A 16247-nucleotide genomic window follows, 5' to 3' on the forward strand; every position below is an offset into this window, starting at 1 on the left:
CAAAAGCACGGCTGTTTCTCCACCTGAGCGTGTTCGGGGGGCGTTTACGGAGAGGACCTTTTTGCTTCGTTGGTCGTGGATCAGAGGAAATATTGATAACCCGGGGAGAGAAGATGATCGCTGATCAGCCTGATTGGAAAAGGTCCACCTCGCATGTCTGTTTACACACACACACACACACACACACACACACACACACACACACGGAATTTTGTGAACCCTTCATGATAATGTTTAACTGTTTGTTCTAATGGAGAAAGGAAGGCATGCGTGGGAACGCAGTGGCATGCAAAAAGGTGGCATGATGCTCCTTTTCAGTTTATTTTTCACTCCTTTGAAGACGGAGACCACCTGACTAGTTTCCTGCACTGAAACTTCTGTTGGTTGGCCGGTGGGTTGTTTTTCTACCTGGGGTGGAGCTGTCTGTAAAGAAGGCCGCCTCCTGTCTCACCGGGGAGATCTCCGAGCGAAGGCGGTATTTGTTCCCCCGAAACTGGGCCTCCCGGTCTCAGGGCGCGGCCGCCTTCCCCGGCCTCCCTGTCGGTCCCAGCAGGGAGTGGGCGCCACCTTTCCTAGGACAGAGGGAGGGGGCGGGGAACCCTGAACTGGGAGAGCCCCCTGGGCTTGCCTGCCTTCCAGGAGAGCCAAGGAAATCGGGAAGCAGAAGCAGAGCCCACAGTAGAACTCCTGATGAAGTTGGTCTTATACCACGGTGGAGAGCAGTGATGGGCAACCTTTTGAGCTTGGTGTGTCAAACTTCGCCAAAAACCTGAGCATAACTCGGGTAGTGTGTCACTCTGAGGAAAAAAACATTATTTCGCAAATGTTTCATCCTCAGGAGCAGCAAATGTTTCATCCTCGGCATGCGGCCGCGTGTCATCAGAAATGGCTACGCGTGTCAGTGCTGACACGCGTGTCCTAGGTTCGCCATCACTGGTGTAGAGATTTCACTCCACCTTGGAGCCTGCGGAGCTCAAAGCTATAAGCCATTTCGATTCAGCTTTGAGATGATGGAAACATGGTGCGGGCCTTATACGCCTTTGATCATGTACCCACCAAACGTATTTTGAAAAACTCTTATTTCCCCGGGACGTTTTTAAGTTGATATTAAAACATAAAAGTTGTCATGATTGCTAAGGAACTACAAAATGTAGACATAGGTATTTTAGAATAAAATGGATCCAGCTCTATTTTACACGTATTCGATGGACTGCAAATACCATAGCCATTTGATTCCTACCGCCATCCCTTGATAATTAACATCTCAGTTCATCTTTAATAATTGAAAACTTTAAACAATAAAGGATTAAAAATATATAAATAAATAAAAGCTAATACTGTAAAAAATAATTGAAAAAATTTATATTATTGCCTTTTGTACTTGAACATTCTACTTCTCCCACAGAATATTAATATATATTCATAATGGACATCTTTGTGATCACTCTGGCACATATTTCTGAAACAATATGTGTTTAAATTAAATTTAATATTTTTCCCTGTGATCTAAACCTCTAAGTGTTAGAGAAAATTTTCTCCTTGATTGCATTATCATGTATATTACTTTTGGTACTTATTACACAATTGGTCAAAACAATATAAATATATTATAAATATTAATAATTACTAAAGATAAGATGTAAAATTCTATTATAAATGCAATCTTAACGGGGTTGCAGGTTATATTTTAACAACTTATTCACGTGTGTGTTCATGAATATTACCAATTACTAGAATATGATACGGTTCACCACAGATTCTGTTCCTTTTTCTCACTTCTAAAGATTATAAGTGTGGAAAAATCTTTTTCACATATATACGTAGATAGGTCCAGGAGAAATGTTATCATATCAATCTTCTCACAATTTTTTGAACATTTGTTTTATAGACCAAAAGTCACTTACTGACCTTTAATCCAAAAATTTATCAGTAGACAGCTCAATTTTGCTTAAATTAGTGACTTAGAAAATAGATTTTTGCTCTTGAGATTGGGTTGCAAGAGTTAGCAAACTAAAATATAGGACACCTAGTTAAATTTAAAATTGATATAAACAATCATGTAATACATTACTCATTGAATATATTGATTATCTGAAATTCAAATTTAACTGGGTGTGCCTATATTTTATCTGGCAACTCTATACTCAGGGATTAGAGTCATTCATTTTCTCAACACCAACAAGGAATATTTTACAGCCAAGGTCAATACACCATTGTAAAACCCAAGGTGGGTGAGAGGTGAGCCAGTGTTTTTTTAAGAGAGAACCATTATGAGAAGGTTGGTGAGAAGACAGAAGAGACCTGGCAACCATTATCTTGTTTTCAAGCAGATCAATTTTAGGAAAAACCACATATAGAAAAACTACCTCTGCAAATATAACATCAGATTAATTCTCTTACACCTATTTGAGTTCCCACTGACGCACGGCTAAATCTTTGTAAACAACTGGTAAATTCACTAAAAAAAAAAACACATCCCAATTTCAAGACCAGGAAATCCTGAAGTGATTAGAATTCCCAAGTTCTTCCAATTAATAATGATTGTTGTGATCAGACCTGTCAGGTCCTGAAGTGGATCAATATGTCTCCTTTGCAACATTTTGCACAACTTTAATTGCTGATTTTTAAAAAAGTAATTGTTTACCTGTAACAATTCTAAGTTGTGTCTGAGCGAGGACTGTGTATATTTTGTTCACAGCATTTTGCTAGTGCTAGCAGGGCACCTGCAAATAGTAGGTGCTCAATAAATCATTGTTGACTCACAACAATGGAGCCCATCTGTCCAGTTGGGCCTACTTTATTCAAACAACTGCATCCAAATTTTTAATAGTATTCTATACCTTACTTACATTTCCCCTCTAACCCTTTGAATATCCGGAATATGTTATATAAAAACTCCCCGCTTCTTTCCAGCAATATATTTAAAAATAAATAAATGTTCCCTCCAAATACTCTTTTAGAGATAGAAATAAGGAAGGAAATGTTTGAGAAAAGTGGCAAAGTAGACACATAGGGCCATTACTTTCTCCAGTTATCCAGTTTTCTTCTGCTGCCAATGTGTAAGCAAGATACAAGTGTGTGAGAGGGTTTTTCACTCCATTCCTGGTTTGGAGTTTGGATAACTCTGACCAGTGGTACATTCTCAATATTCTATTATTAAATAATCAACTTTAAAGTATTTTTTTCCCTGAGGGTGATCATGCTAAAAAATTTTTTCTCTGGAAGGAATTTCACATATTAATAATGTGGTAACAACTTTAATACCAGCCTAATGCTATTGCACTGTACGTTTCTAACATTTTTAATTAAAGAAATACATAAGCTAGAGATACAGGAACATGGAACAGACTTATAAATCTCAGAGGGACGCGAAGGTGGGTGGGTGGGAAGAGAGTAACCAAAGAATTTATATGCATATATGCATAACCATGGACATAGACAATAGTGGGGTGAAGGCCTGGGGCAGGGCATGGGGGTGGGCTGGAAGGTGTCAATGGGGGGGGGAGGGTAAATCTGTATTATTTTCAACAATAAAGATAAATTTAAAATAAAATAAAACAGCCATTGCCGGTTTTTCTCAGTGGTTAGAGCATTAGCCCGAGAACTGAAGGGTACTGGGTTTGATTCTGGTCAAGGTCATGTACCTTGCTCAGAGTGTGTGCGGGAGGCAACCACTTGATGTAAATCGATGTTTCTCTCTCTCTGTCCCTACTCCTCCCTTCCACTCTCTCTAAAAATCAATGGAAAAAAATATCCTGGGTGAGGAATAACAATAAAATAAAATAAAATACAAAAGAAATACATAAGGACTCTACCCAGGAATCTAGAAATGAAAGTAAAAGTGAAATCTAACAAAGGGAACATACTGTTCTGATTCCAAGGTAAATATGAGAGTAAATGCTGGGAATTTCCTAATGTGATAACAACTTTATATCTTGCAAATAAAATACAGCTAGATCAGCCTTGAACAAATGCTAATGTGGAAATCTACAAATAAAAAATTTTAAATATAGACAGACCTGTTCTCAATGAAGTTTGCCTTATAAATGGTGGCTTACTTTTCATTTTTATCTTGACAGTACTTTAATAGCATATAATTTAGATAACATATAATTTAGATAGTCAAGAGTATACATATCCTCAGTGTACAGCTCATGAATTTTAACAACTGTATGTACTTGGGTGATCATCAACCAGACCAAGATCAAGAAAATTTTCCATCACCTGAGAAAACTCCTTTCTGACTCTTTCCAGTCAATACCTATCAGATCACCATCTCCCTACCTCAACCACTATTCTGATTTCTATCAGTATAGATGTTTTTTCGGTTCTTGAAGTTCATATGACTAGAATCATGCTGTGTGCTCATAAAGACTTCCTCCCTTAACATATTTTTAGTTTCATCCACATTGTAGCGTGCAGCAGTAGTTTGCACGTTGTATTGCCATGTAGTATTCCACTGAATGAATATGTCATAGTGTGCTTACCCATTCTCCTGCTGATGGACATTTGGATTACCTGGTTTGATTCCTTGTGAAAAGAGAAGCTATAAACATTTCAGGCTTTTTGTGAATCTATAGATCCATTTTTATTGTGTAAATACTTGGACATATAATTGCCATTGAATAGCTATATATTTATTTTTATAAGAAACTGCCAAAAACTTTTACAAAATGTTTGCACCATTTTATACTCTCACCAGCAATATATAAGAATTTTAGTTTCTGAACATTCTTCCTAAGACCTAGAATTGTCAACTTTTTAAATGTGAGCTCTGCCCTAGCCGATTTGGCTAAGTAGAAAGAGTGTCGGCCTGCAGACTGAAGGGTCCCGGGTTTGATTCTGGTCAAGGGCATGTACCTCGGTTGCAGGCTCCAGTCCTGGTTGGAGCATGTGCAAAGGCAACCAATCAATGTGTCTCTCTCACATCGATGTTTCTGTCTCTCTCTCTCCCTCCCACTCTCTCTAAAAATCAATGGAAAACTATCCTCAGGTTAGGATTAACAAAAATAAATAAATAAAAGAACAAATGTGAGCTTTTCTTTTGAGTATGTAGTGATATCTCATTATGTTTTTAATTTTTATTACCTTCATGTTTAATAATATCTAATATATTTTGTATGCTTTCTGATGATTTATATATCATCTTTTGTGAAGTGCCCATTCAAATCTTCTGTCCATTTTTAAACTGAATTGATTGACTACTTTATTATTGATTTAAGGGAGTACTTTATATATTCTGGATATGAGTCCCTTGATATGTGCATTGTGAATATTTTCTCCAACTTGGTGACTTGACTTTGCCTTTATTAAGTTTCTTTTAATGAGTAGGATATTTTAATTCTGAATTCCAATTTAACAATTTTTTCTTTTATGCATAGTGCATCTTATATGCTATTTAAGAAATCATTACCTACTCCAGGATCATAAATATTTTCTTCTACATTTTCTTTTAGAAGCTTTGTGGTATTAGCTTTTACACTTAAGACTATGGTTTATCTCAAATTAATTTTGCAATGGGTGTGAATTGAGGATCAAGGTTCATTTTTTTCTCTAAATATTATATTCCACCACAATATATTGAAAAGTCCCAATTCCCCATTGAATTGCTTTAGTGTTTTTGTCAAAAATCAATTGAGAGGAGAAACCAAGATGGCGGCATAGGTAAACATCTAAACTGCAGCCTCGCACAACAATTTCAAAATTACAACTAAAAGACAAAATGGACATCATCCAGAACCACAGGAAAGCTGACTGACTGGAAATTCTACAACTAGAAGGAAAGAGAAAACCACAAGGAAAATCAGAGGAGCTGTAAAAGCCTGAGGTACAGAGATATGGGCGCGCACGTGCAGAGAGGATGGAGCCAGAGAGGATAGGGCTGCTGAGTGCCTGGCTGGCGTTCTCTAGCGGGAAGGAGATAAAAGCTCCATACTGCGCTGAACCCCACTCCGACTGCACTGAACCCCAGTTCTGGGCGAGACCCTGGGGACCCAGGCTCATACGGGGGGAATCTGGGCTGTAAGGTGGAAACTCAGGGGAGCGGTGAAAGGCAGAGCTCCAGAGGCGCGCACGTGAATGAGCGCAGAGGACGGACTGTTGACTGTGCCGCTGGATTGCCCTAGTGGGAAGGAGACAAAAGCTCCAGACTGCGCTGAACCCCAGTTCCGACTGCACTGAACCCCAGTTCCGGGTGAGAATCTGGGAATCCAGATTCATTGGGGGAGAGACTAGACTGTCTGGCAGTGGGCGAAACTCGAGGATGCCTTTCTCTCAGAGTTGCTTGCAGCAAGTGCCGAGGGACACTGAGGAACACTGAGACCCAGGAACCTAATAGGGTGGGGCTGACGGGAAGCCAAGGCTGTAGGCTCCACCCTGAAACTCTGCCCCATCCAAGCTGAGCACAGAGGCTTTTGCAATTTTGCAAGTCTAGTTGAATAAGGCTGTCTACCAGGCATAGACACAGCTGATCCTCACAGCCAATTGGCCTGGAGGTCAACTCCTCCCATTGATACCAACAATATTCAAGACTTAACTACAACAAGGCTGTACACAGAGTCCACAAAGAGGTGCACCAAGAGTGTCCACCTCAGGTAATTGGGGAGGCCGAGCCATTGGCCCATATAGGACACCTAGCACACAAAGCTACCCTACCAACTCAGGGAAGCAGCAAAAATGCGGAGACAAAGAAACAGATCACAAACAAAATAAATGGAGGAAAACAAACGGCTGGAGATAAAGTTCAAAACCACGGTTATAAGGTTTTTCAAGAATTTCCTAGAAAAGGCCGATAAATTTAGCGAGACCCTCAAGGATATGAGAGAGACCCTCGAGGATATGGAAAAGGACCAACTAGAAATTAAACATACACTGACTGAAATAAAAAATATTATACAGACACCCAACAGCAAACTAGAGGAACGCAAGAATCAAGCCAAAGATTTGAAATACAAAGAAGCAAAAATCACTCAACTGGAAAAGCTAAAAGAAAAAAGAATCCAAAAATTTGAAGATAGTGTAAGAAGCCTCTGGGACAACTTCAATCATACCAACATCAGAATTATGGGGGTGCCAGAAGAAGAGAGAGAGCAAGATACTGAAAACCTATTTGAAGAAATAATGACTGAAAACTTCCTCCACCTGGTGAAAGAAATAGACTTACAAGTCCAGGAAGCACACAGAACCCCAAACAAAAGGAATCCAAAGAGGACCACACCAAGACACATCATAATTGAAATGCCAAGAGCAAAAGACAAAGAGAGAATATTAAAAGCAGCAAGAGAAGCCGAAACTGGTTTGGCTCAGTGGATAAAGCGTCGGCCTGCGGACTGAAAGGTCCCAGGTTCGATTCCGGTCAAGGGCATGTACCTTGGTTGCGGGCACAGGGGGTGTGCAAGAGGCAGCTAATCAATGTTTCTCTCTCATCGATGTTTCTAGCTCTCTATCCCTCTCTCTTCCTCTCTGTAAAAAATCAATAAAATATATTTTTAAAAAAAAAGCAGCAAGAGAAAAACAGTTAATTACCTACAAGGGAGCACCCATACGATTGTCAGCTGATTTCTCAACAAAAACTATGCAGGCCAGATGGGAGTGGCAAGAAATAGTCAAAGTGATGAATAGCAAGAACCTACAACCAAGATTACTCTACCCAGCCAAGCTGACATTCAGAATGGAAGGTCAGCTAAAGAGCTTCACAGATAAGAAAAAGATAAAGGAGTTCATAAACACCAAACCAGTATTATATGAAATGCTGAAAGGTATTCTTTAAGAAGAGGAAGAAGAAGAAAAAGGTAAAGATAAAAATTATGAACAACAAATACATATCTATCAACAAGTGAATCTAAAAATCAAGTGAATTAAAAGTCTGATGTACAGAATAAACTGGTGAATATAATAGAATCAGGGGCATAGAAAGGGAGTGGACTGACAACTTTCAGGGGAAAGGGGTCTGGGGGGTTTGGGAAGAGACTGGACAAAAATCATACACCTATGGATATGGACAGTGGGGGTGAGGTAAGGGAAGAGGGTGGGATGGGAACCAGGTGGAGGGGAGCTATTGGGGAAAAAAGAGGAACAACTGTAATAATCTGAACAATAAAGATTTATTTTTAAAAAAATCAATTGAACTTGCCCTGGCTGGTATGGCTCAGTTGGTTGAGCAACATCCCATGCACTGAAGGGCTGCTGATTTGATTCACGGTCAGGGCACATGCCCAGATTTTGGGTTCATTCTCCAGGCAGGGTACTGACATAAGACAAATGATCACCTGATCACTATTTATATATTTTTAAATATATTTTTTTATTGATTTCATAGAGGAAGAGAGAGGGAGAGAGAGATAGAAACATCAATGATGAGAATCATTGATTGGCTGCCTCCTGCACGCCCCCTACTGGGGATTGAGCCTGCAACCCAGGCATGTGCCCTTGACTGGAATCAAACCCGGGAGGGACCCTTCAGTCAGCAGGCCAACACTCTATCCACTGAGCCAAACTAGCTAGGGCCTGATTGCTATTTATCTCTCATATCAAATAATGTTTCTCTCTTCTCCCTTCCTCTCTCTCTAAAAGTCAATACTAAGAACATATTTTTAAAAAATAAATTGAATTTATTTCTGGTAGTTCCTTTTTGGACTCTAATCTGTTTTAGGAATCTATTTGTCTATCTTTATGCCAATACTGTAAATAAAATAAAATACCTAGGAATAAATTTAACCAAGGATGTAAAAAACCTATACTTACATAATTATAAGACACTAAAAAAAGAAATTGAAGATGCCCTAGCCGGTTTGGCTCAGTGGATAGAGCGTTGGCCTGCGGACCAAAGAGTCCCAGGTTCGATTCCAGTCGAGGGCACATGCCTGGGTTGCAGGCTCAGTCCAACGTGCAGGAGGCAGCCAATCAATGATTCCCTCTTGACATTGATGTTTCTATCTCTTCCTCTCCTTTCCTCTCTTAAATAAAAATATATTTAAAAAATAAATTGAAGAAGATACAAATAAGTGGAAGCATATATTGTATTCATGGATGGAAAGCATTAACATAATTAAATTGTCCATACTATCCAAAGCAATTTATAGATTCAATGCAATTCCTATCAAAATACCAATGGCGGCCTGACTAGCATGGCTCAGTGGTTGAGAGTTGACCTATGAACCAGGAGGTCACGGTTCAAGTCCCCGTCGGGGCACATGCTCAGATTGCAGGCCCAATCCCCAGTGAGGGCATACAGGAGGTAGCTGATCAGTGATTCTCTCTCGTCATTAATGTTGCTATCTATCCCTCTCCCTTCCTCTCTGAAAGAAATAAAAAATACATATTTTAAAAAATAAAAGTATATACCAATGGTGTATTTCATAGAACTAAAATGAATACTCCAAAAATGTATATGGAAAGCACAAAATACCATGCATAGCAACAGTGATCTTAAGACAGAAGAACAAAAATGATGGAGAAATCACAGGCTACTGGATATCAAACTATATTATAAGACCATAGTAATCAAAACAGCATGATACTATTATAAATAAAAAACAGATATATAGGCAATGGAACATAATGAAGAGCCCAGAAATAATCCCACACCTTTAAGGTCAATTAATATTTGACAAAGGAGGCAAAAACATACAATGGGGTAAAGATAATCTATTCAATAAATGGTATTGGGACTATTGGACAGATACATGTAAAAAATGAAACTAGACCACTTTCTTACACCATACACAAGAATAAACAAAAAAATGCATTAAAGACTTAAATGTTAGACTCAAAACCATAAAATTGCTAGAATAAAACATAGGCAATAAAATCTCGGACATTTCTCATAGCAATATTTTTTTGATATATCACCTTAGGCAAGGAAAACAAAAGAAAAAATAAACAAATGGGACTACATCAAACTAAAAAGTTTTTGCATAGCAAAAGAAACCAGCAACAAAATGAAAAGACAACCCATTGAATGGGAGAACATATTCACTGATAAATTTGGTAAGGGGTTAATATCCAAAATTTATAAAGAATTTATAAAACTCAACACCAAAAACAAACAAACAATCCAATTAAAAATGGGCAAAGGACCTGAATAGACACTTCTCCAAGGAGGACATACAGATGGTTAATACGCACATGAAAAGATGCTCAACATCATTAATCATCAGAGAGATGCAAAGTTAAACCACAATGAGATATCCCCTCACACCTGTCAAGATTATTATCATCAATAAATCAACAAACAAATGTTGTCAAGGATGTAGAGAAACTGGAACGCTCATGCACTGTTAGTGGGAATGCAAACTGGTGCAGCCACTATGGAAACCAATATGGAGTAACCTCAAAAAATTAAAAATGGAATTGCCCAATAACCCAACTATTTCACTTCTGGGAATATATCAGAAGAAACCTGAAATAATGTCGGGGGTCTAGATCCAACATCTAGAAGGGTTCAGCGATCTAGAGAAGCACTGTGCGTAAATTAAATAAGAGTCCAGAGACAAAACATAATTTTGGAAGGCATTATGGGGGCCAGAGGAGCTTGGCTAAAGAAACCAAGTTTTCCTTGTCTCAGGACCCCTTGCTTTTTTTTTTTTTTTTTAATGAATCTTTATTGTTCAGATTACAATTGTTTCTCCTTTTTCCCCACATATCTCCCCACCACCCAGTTCCCACCCCCCTCTGCCCTTACCCCCCTCTCCCCCCCACTGTCCTTATCCATAGGTGTATGATTTTTGTCCAGTCTCTTCCCATACTCCCCACACAGACACCCCTTTCCCCCTGAGAATTATCAATCCACTCCCATTCTAGGCCTCTGATTCTATTAAGTTCACCAGTTTATTTTGTTCCTCAGATTTCTAATTCACTTGACTTTTAGATTCACTTGTTGATAGATATGTATTTGTTGTTCATAATTTTTATCTTTCTTCTTCTTTTTCCTCTTTTTAAAGAATACCTTTCAGCATTTCATATAATGCTGGTTTGGTGGTGATGAACTCCTTTAGCTTTTTCTTATCTGTGAAGCTCTTTATCTGCCCTTCAATTCTGAATGATAACTTTGCTGGGTAGAGTAGTCTTGGTTGTAGGTTCTTGCTATTCATCACTTTGAATATTTCTTGCCACTCCCGTCTGGCCTGCATGGTTTCTGTTGAGAAATTAGCTGATAATCGTATGGGAGCTCCCTTGTAGGTAACGAACTGTTTTTCTCTTGCTGCTTGTAAGATTCTCTCTTTGTCTTTTGCTCTTGGCATTTTAATTATGATGTGTCTTGGTGTGGTCCTCTTTGGATTCCTTTTGTTTGGGGTTCTGTGTGCTTCCTGGACTTGTAAGTCTATTTCTTTCACCAGGTGGGGGAAGTTTTTGGTCATTATTTCTTTAAATAGGTTTTCAGTATCTCGCTCTGTCTCTTCTTCTGGCACCCCCATAATTCTGATGTTGGTACGCTTGAAGTTGTCCCAGAGGCTTCTTACACTATCTTCAACTTTCTGAATTCTCTTCTCTTCATGCTTCTCTGGAGGAGTGTCCTTGGCCTCTTTGTATTCCAAATCTTTGAGTTGATTCTTGCAATCCTCTAGTCTGCTTTTGGGTCTCTGTATAATATTTTTTATCTCAGTCAGTGTATGTTTAATTTCTAGTTGGTCCTCATGGAATTTATCGGCCTTTTCCATGAAATTCTTGAAAAACCTTATAACCGTGGTTTTGAACTCTATGTCCGGTCGCTTGTTCTCCTCCATTTCTTTGGTTTGGGATCTGTTTCCTTGCCTTCTCATTTTCGCTGCTTCCCTGAGTTGGTAGGGTAGCTTTGTGTACTAGGTGTCCTATTGGTTCAACGGGTCAGCCTCCCAGTTACTTGAGGTGGACACTCTTGGTGTACCCTTGTGTACTGTGTGTCCCCCAGCAGGAGCTACAGCAAGGGCTAGTTTTCTCCTCCTTTGCTTGGGCGGATTTGGAGCAGTCTGACTAGAGCTACAGTTAATTTGGTTGAGCTGTCACAGAACAGACCATTTATATGCAAAAGCCGCTGTGTGGAGCCTGGGTGGGTTTGTAGAATGTGTGGGGCGGGGCCTCAGGGCTGGGCAGGGTCTCAGGGCGTCACTAGGCTGGGGCGTGGCCAACGGCGATGGCTGCCGTCAGCCCTCTCTGCCTTTCCACGTTTCCAAGTCCCTGCGCCCCACGCTTCAGCGCAGCAAACAATGATTGCTGGGCGCACCACTGCAAAAAAGTCACTCTCACTTTCCGACCCGATGGCCGAGAGTCCAGCTTCTCCCCGTAGATGTCTGGGTCCCCCGAGTGTCCCCAGAAACTGGATTTCAGAGTGATCGGGAGCTTGTCTCCCTGCGGGTTGAAGAAAAGCCGCGCACCCAACCGCCCACCGCCGGCCCGATTCGCGTGCCTCCGTACCTCAGCTTTTCAGCGTTTGTGCTCCTTTCTCTTCTTAGCTGTATATCTTCCACTCAGCCAGCTTTCCCGTGGTTCTGGGTGGTAGATGTTTTGTCTTTTAGTTGTATTTTTGAAATTGTTGTGTGAGGCAGCAGATTAGTTGTTTAACTATGCCGCCATCTTGGTTCCTCCACCCCTTGCTTTTTATTAACACAATTTGTCCTAAGGCAAGGTAGAGATATAAACATCTAAGAATAGGGTTTCCTATACAGAGCCCATTGTCAGATTATCAGGTTTGGGAGAAACTGCCTTCGGCTATTCAGGTTTTTGGCCAGGAGGAGGCAATAACATGTAGATTAAGATGCACTGTGCTGTCTGGCAGCAAGCAGTCATTCTTTTCAGGTGTGGGGAAATGCCTTTAGCCATTCCCAACAGGCAATAACATATGTGACTCAGCCTTTGTTGAGTCCCCAAGTTCCATCAACCTTTTGATGAAACTCTTGCAATTATGACATGCTGGAATTGGCTTCCGGCACCAAAACACTAATGCTAAAGAATATATGCACCCCTGTTTTCACTGCAGTGTTATTTATAATAGTAAAGATTTGGAAGCATCCCAAGTGTCCATCAGTAGATGGGTGCATAAAAAAGCTGTGGTACATTTACACAATGAAATACTACTTGGCATTATCTCATGCACTGAGGGGTCATCAGTTTGATTTCTGGTCAGGGCACATGCTCTGGTTGCAGGCTTGATCCCTAGTTGGGGTGTATATGGGAGGCAGCTGATGGATGTTACTCTCTCAGTTCGATATTTCTCTCTCGCCCTTGGATATTTCTCTCTCTCTCTCTCTCTCTCTCTCTCTCTCTCTCTCTCTCTCTCTCTTTTCATCTCTCTAAAATCAATAAAAACATTAAAAAAAAAAAAAAAGGAAATCTTACCTTTCACAAAGGCATGAATAAACCTGGAGAGCATTTTGCTAAGTGAAATAAGCCAGTAAGAGAAAGACAAGTACCTTATGATTTCACTCATATGTGGAATCTAATGAATAAAATGAACTAAGAAATAGTGACAGACTCATAGAGAGCAGGCTGACAGCCTAAGGGTGTGTGTGTGTGTGTGTGTGTGTGTGTGTGTGTGTGTGTGTGTGTAGGAACTGGGTTGGGGAAGTGATTAAGCAAAAATTAAAACAACTTATGGACAATAGCGTGGTGATTGCTGGGGGGAGGGGTAAAGGGAGGTGGAGGAGGGTATAGAGGGAATAATGGTGATGGACACACAGCACAGTGTACAGAGGATGTGCTGTAGAATCATGCACCTGAAACCCGTATAATTTTGTTAACCAGTCACCCCCATAAACTCAATAAAAAGGGGGGGAATAACTGGAAGAAGTTACAAGAGAGAGAGAGAGAGAGAGAGAGATCCACAGAGTGCTTTACATATAGGAGGACTCTAGTGATGGCCTGTTTTTCCACTCTCAAAGCTTTGCAGCCTTCCGTTGCTCACTCCGGGCCTGTGTAGGTTTGAGTACTTTCCTCAGACCAGAAGCCTTAAAAGCTGAAGCCGTTAATTCCAGATGCCGACTTCCCTCCTCCTACCAGTTCCCCACTGATAAGGTACAGAAAGAGAAAGAGAAAGACTGGGAATACTTCTCACCAAGCAGATTCCCTGCTGTCTGAAGGGCGGGTGTAGGGTCCTAGCCCCTCTCCCAGGGGCTCGTAGGGCACACCACTTAAGGAGGTGCTCACCCTCGGGCTGTGCACCCTAGCTCTGGCCCTGGGCACGTGCAAAATTGCATTGAATAGGCCTCTCTGAATTGGGGGCACTGGAAACAAGGGAGTTCTTGTTGAACTGATATTGCAACCTCTGAATTAAATGGGTACAAAATTTTCTCCAGACAAAAAGATCTAATCTCTCTACAAATCTGGGTGCGGTGCTTGGTTTGGCATTCAGGGGTTTCCTGGTAGACGGTGCTTGCAGTGTCTGAGAGCAGCAGTGGGAGAGTTCGAGGCAGGCCTGCAGCGGCAGCAGGGCGACTCTGGGACCAGGTGATCTGGCTTTGAACCCCCCTCGCCCTTCCTCCCTCTGTGAGTGCAGCAGACACTGTTGGTACTGGCCCAGATCCCCCTGACCCCCCTGTACACTCAAATCTCAGATGGTTCAGAGCTGCTAACAGATTACACCCGGGACCCACTCTGGAGAATTACCCTTGGTTGACGTGAGATGGAGGCCACTCCCACAGCTGTTGCCATTGCAGTGCCCTGCCTTTCCTCCCGCCGATCAGGCTGAGACTGGACTCCTCCTTGCACAGCTCATTCCCGCTGCTGTGCATTGCTGCCCCCCTGGCTGCAGGCTTTGCCGCCGAGCCGAGCTGTACACTCTCCATTGATCACGCGCCTCTGAATCCCTGCGCCAGCTTCTGCTCCCGGAGAGGCTAATACAGTGGCACCTGGAGCAAGTGACCCATTGGGTATCGATCTGCACTTCAGCTGCAACATGGGGATAATAATAGCACACGCCTTTGAAGAGTGTTGTGAGAATTAAATGAGTTGATACTTGGGAGGTACTTTGAAAGTGTCTGAGACATAGAGTCAGTAAGTTTAGTTCTTAATATGAGAGGCTGGTACCATCTTCTATGAAGATATGGCAGTTCTTTAAAATGAATTTCAGAATGGCTAATCATTACAGTTGTTTTAGCAATGGTGCTTCTCAGGCCGAGTTAGTTCTTGCTTACACCATAAATCCCAAGGAACGAGCTGAATTGTGTCAATGCTTCGCAGCAACCCAGCAGCACAACTGAAAAAACAAACTCAGAGTGTAATCTATATATGTAAAAGCCTAACATGCAAATTGTCCCCACGGGAGTTTGCTCACTTGCTATGATGTGTGCTGACCACCCGGAGGTGGCGCGGAACGAAGGAAGGCCACAGCTGGTAGCCCAAAGGCCCCGATCAGCCCTGATTGCCTGCCAGGCCTAGGGACTGTACCCATGCACAAATTTCATGCACTGGGCCTCTAGTTCATATAATAATAGGAAATACACAATCCCTTTCTGCCCCCTCCCAATATCTCTGTCTGTGGCGAAGTAATTGAATATATTGAATTGAATGTTTAGACCATGAAATGTTATACAGCTATAAAAAATTAATAAGTTCCCTGACAAAGCAAATTCAAATTCTCTCTGGAAGAATGTATCCTCACACTGGGTCTCCCAAACCTCAATAAATATGAGTTTACACATAAAACTCACAGGACATATTAGAATCATCAAATGTAAAATAAGTACATCTAACATGTTTACATAATAAAAGAGGGAATTGAAAACATGGGTAAGGAGCAAGAGATTATTAAAAATGAGCACGCAGCCCTGACTGGTGTGGCTCAGTGGTAGAGCATTGGCCTGTGGTCTCAGGTTCAATTCTGGTCAAGAGCACATACCTGGGTTGCAGGTTCGTTCCCCGATCCTGGTCGGGGTGCATGCGGGAGGCAACAAATCTATTTGTCTCTCTCACATAGATCTCTCTCTCTCTCTCTCTCTCTCTCTCCCTTTCCTTCCTTCCCTCCCTCCATCACTTCCACTCTCTCTAGAAAGTCAATGGAAAAAATATCCTCAGGTGAGGATTTTTTAAATAAAATGAGTGCGCAGATTTGTAAAAAAACAAAATGGATCATTTAAAAACTGAAAAATAATCAGTGAAATTGAAACCTTAATGAAATAATTAAACTACTAATGAAGATATAATTGGTGAATTTGATAGACAACTTATAGAAACTACTGGATTGCAGCAAAGAGATGAAGAAATTAAAAAATGAAAATGTTGGTGGACATGGAGGACAGGTCTTATATTTGCCTAATTCAAGATCCAGAAGAGATAAT

Source organism: Eptesicus fuscus, chromosome 13 (assembly GCF_027574615.1).
Source record: "Eptesicus fuscus isolate TK198812 chromosome 13, DD_ASM_mEF_20220401, whole genome shotgun sequence".
Lineage (NCBI taxonomy): Eukaryota > Metazoa > Chordata > Mammalia > Chiroptera > Vespertilionidae > Eptesicus > Eptesicus fuscus.